A 4,322-nucleotide genomic window follows, 5' to 3' on the forward strand; every position below is an offset into this window, starting at 1 on the left:
TATCAAAATCGGTACACCCACTAAAATGTGACTGCGGATTTTCGAGAGTTTCCCTCGATTTCTCTGGGATACCATCATCAGATCCTGGTTTCCTCATCATGGTACTAAACTAGGAATATCCGCTTTCTAACAAAAAAAAAGAATTATACAAATCGGTATATCCAGTAGAACGTTATGCGGTATAATACAACGTAGGTCGACGAAAAAATAATAAAAAGATATATGTTGCAATTTGCATCATAAAAATGTATTGTACTTACAAAAATTATAGTTCACAAAGCAAGGAGATACTTATCATATATAAATGGCTTAAAAGCGCCATCTGTTATATTTATGCGTAACTAGATCACAACTATAAACGAAATTAAGTCGTAGAAGTATCCGTTAATTAGTTCTAAAGATAATACATAGGTGGCGCTAAAGCGAGTACAAGAAATACATTTTACGTAATTTTATTAATTAAAAAAAATACAGTTTTAAAATTACCAAACGGATAATAATAGTATTAAACTTCCATCGCAATGTTGAGAACTCTAAATATCTGTTCTAATTCCTTATCTGTGCTTTCGTAATTTCACGCCAATAAAGAAAAACAAAATTTTCAGGACATCTTTCGTCGATAATCTAATAATAATTATAAAGCTGAAGTGATTGTTGGTTTCTTTGTTTGTTTGTTTGAACGCGCAAATCTCAGGTACTACTGGTCCGATTTGAAAAATTCTTTCAGTATTATATAGCCCATTTATTGGAGAAAGCTACAGGCTCTTTTTAAATCAACGCGTGTGCCACGGGGCATAGCTAGTATTTATATAAATATAGGCAATTTTCCTTCACAATTCAAAGTTTTTTTCATAGATCGACAAGTTAACAAACTGTAAAATAAATGCAATTAAAATACACGATTGTTCTGTTGTAAATAATATAACAAGGTCATTCATATTAATTGAAATAACTTAATCAATGAAGTGCCTCAAAAAATTAAGCGATATATTTTAATATTTTATACCACATATCCGTGATATGGCAATAAATTTATTTCAGCAGATACTATTTGACATGAGCGTTTCAAAACATAACCAAACCTATCCAATTTAATTGTACATTCTTACCAAGACAACATTAAGCTATACCTAAAAATGCAGTAGTTCTGTACCCATACTCATTTTACATTTATAACTTACCATTGTACTTATTTACCTATGTTATTCATTATTTTCATTTGCTGCCATCTATCTAACAGTTAATAATACACTTAAAAGGAAATTATACTCAATCCTCTATTTCGTCGTGTGCAAATAATTTTCAATGATTCCAATAGATGGCGCTGTTAAATATAATTGTTAAAAATGTGTTTATAATACAAACGAATAAAACAAAAAAAAAATGGAAAAGGTCTGTATTTATTTTATTCGAAATCTTTTTCATTCAAATGTACTTTTCTATAGCAAAGAAGCAAACAAATTGTGAATTTACTGGTAGCACAACTATTTCAGGTAGGTTACATTATATTTGAAACAAAACTTCTTTTACGGACTTGGGGAGTAAGTTGGTAAAAGCGTGACGAGAGCGTTACGAAAAGTGTAATCTGGAGAAGGGAACGGAAGTTAAGAAGAAGATATAAGTTGGTGAAGATGGAATGAGAGAGAGAGATACGTTTCGTAAGTTTTACTTCAGTCGTGTGGTTTAAAGCACACTCGTTTTTTTTAAATATTTTTTTTCTTGACCATGTGAATACAATGATATTATGTTTACTATGTAATCGATGATACATACTACCAGTGCAGCTGTGTCAGTAGAATTTCGTTCGTAAGAAACAATCCCATACAGCTTGTGACGTATTTCTACTAGTACTAAATAGATGGCGCTAGTAGAGCTAAATTTTCTATTAACAATTGAATTGTCTTATTTCTTGAATGTTACAGTGAAAAATATTTGAAATTATTTAAAAATTAAATATTTTAATTGTTTTAGAACATATTTTATGTTTAATTATATATAATTATAATTTTTAACGTGTAAATTGTATATGATTCTAAATCACGCTTTTGAAGTTTTTAACACATTTAAGTATATAAGTAAAGAATGTCGCTTTCTAATTGTACTCGCTTCGGCAGTACATATACTAAAATTGGAACGATACAGAGAAGATTAGCATGGCCCCTGCGCAAGGATGACACGCAAAATCGTGAAGCGTTCCACATTTTTTGACATAATTATATTTAAACCTTAAGTAAAGTAGGTAAAAATTATTTGTTGTCGAATGCCGATAAACGGCAAGTTTCTAGGACTGTACTTATGGCATTGAACAAAAATAATAATGGTTATGATATTTATTTATTTTTTCACCGTCAAACTTCTCTTTCTCTGTCAAATATTTTTATACGCAACCTATTAAAACAATAATTATAGTTTAACTCATTGATAAGACTCGTCATGGTAGACTGTAAGCAATCTATAAATTACGCTCTACGTGTAAGAAAGTAAAAACTAAAATATTTTTTTTTTATGTATAATTATTATGAAAAATATAAAAAACTTATTCTGATTAAAACAAAACAAAAGGAATTAGCTTTCCTTCAGTTCTTTTACACTAACTATCTACTCCTACTACCTGGCAAGTTTTGTTTATACGTAAAGAAATCAAGTCATATAATTACTTATCGCCAATAGGTTTTTGTTTGTACAGATTAAGTATGGTCTGGGCTTTTGTGTTTGTGTATTGTATGTTTTCAGACCCCCGAAACAGGGGTTAATCCTAGTGGAGTTGAGTGTTTAACTATTTATTTAATTATGCTTAAGAATTACCGTGCTGTTTCGTTCCCTTTGGTAAGCTCTATTGCTTGCCATGCCATATTCCGCCAAATGACAATTCACTTAAGACCTCTATTGATTATTAAGATAGTGAGTTAAATTTTGGAATACATTCCTAATTTTACAAAATATTGTATTTTTTATTTGCCTTTTTCCTTGTTTTTTTTTTTGTCTTTTCGTTAGCTTTTGTTATATGTAGGTTTTTTACTTGAAATTAATAAATTTTAATTATGAAAAAGTGTATTAGTGTATTACCACTATTCTAGACTTTTTTAACTTTTAATTTAAGTGGTTGATGTAAAATTCTTAATATTATTTTTTTGGAACCGATATTTTTTTTTTCTTTAACCGCGACCCAGTTTTGATTTAAAAATCTGCAGCCCTAAATGCAGCTATCGTTTATTTTATAAAATTATATTAAAAGTCTCTTAAGTGTAAAATATTCCATCTTATTACGGAAAGTGGAAGACCACTCGGTTGAAATCAGCACTTTGCATCTTACTTATGTCAGAGCACGCTCTTCCGTTGAATAAAGTTAGATACCTACGTATTATAAATGTTTCGTTTTTAAATAAAAACATTCTTGATTAAGATAAACGATTTTTAGGTACTTAAGCTAACGGCATATTTTTATAGGACTACCTGGCAAAGAAGTGTATGTTGTACGTTGTACCTGATTGGAAGGGTAGAACACTGAAAGAAAACTGCTGCTGGAACGTGTATCATTAATAAAAAGTTTCTATAATATGATATCTTTAAAAGTATGTAAATATCGATTGAAGCTTAGTACAGGCACTGAGGTAGGGCACATCAGGAATTTCCTGCTCAAAATATGGAGCAGCCCGACTGGGGTAGTACCTCGACCTTACAGAAGATCACAGCAAAATAATACTGTTTTCAAGCAGTATTGTATTCCTGTTGGTGAGTAACAGAGCTCCTGGGGGTTTGGGGATTGGGTAGGCAACGCGCTTGCGATGTTTCTGGTGTTGCAGGTTTCTATAAGCTACGGTAATCGCTTACCATCAGGTGAGCCGTACGCTTGTTTGCCGACCTAGTGACATAAAAAAAAAGAGGCATCGTTAATTGGCTTTGGCTTGTTATAAGTCTTATTGATTGATTCGAACACATTGAGAGGCAACTGAATTCTTGTATTTTTATCCAGCAGAAGGAAGAAGACTCCGACACAGTTTACAAAATTAGACCCATATTCGTTTAGCGTCCAAACCCACATGATTTGTTTAATGCTTATGGCAACATGCTAATTCGCATTCTAAGTTGGTAAATACCTTTTAAAAAACGTTTTTAAAGAAATATGCCAGTGTATTTGAAGTAAATTAATATTGATACTTAAAAAATACAAATAGGTAATGGCGTATAATTATGACACAGAAATCATGAATCGACGTACCCAACACACATCACACTTTATTTAAAAAAAAATCTACTTTACAAAGCCTCTAGAAAACCTTTAAAAGGTTTCTAGAATAGAAATGGTATCTAAGAGAATATCA

The 4,322-nt window shown here is 31.0% G+C and overlaps 1 non-coding gene across 1 annotated transcript; it reads left to right on the forward strand.

Moving 5' to 3' along the window:
* Positions 1-2,098: 2,098 nt before the first annotated feature.
* Positions 2,099-2,205, forward strand: LOC123658770. Its single transcript, XR_006743933.1, has one exon. It is a non-coding gene; the product is annotated as a U6 spliceosomal RNA (small nuclear RNA).
* The last annotated feature ends 2,117 nt before the right edge of the window (positions 2,206-4,322 follow it).

Source organism: Melitaea cinxia, chromosome 12 (assembly GCF_905220565.1).
Source record: "Melitaea cinxia chromosome 12, ilMelCinx1.1, whole genome shotgun sequence".
Classification (NCBI taxonomy): domain Eukaryota; kingdom Metazoa; phylum Arthropoda; class Insecta; order Lepidoptera; family Nymphalidae; genus Melitaea; species Melitaea cinxia.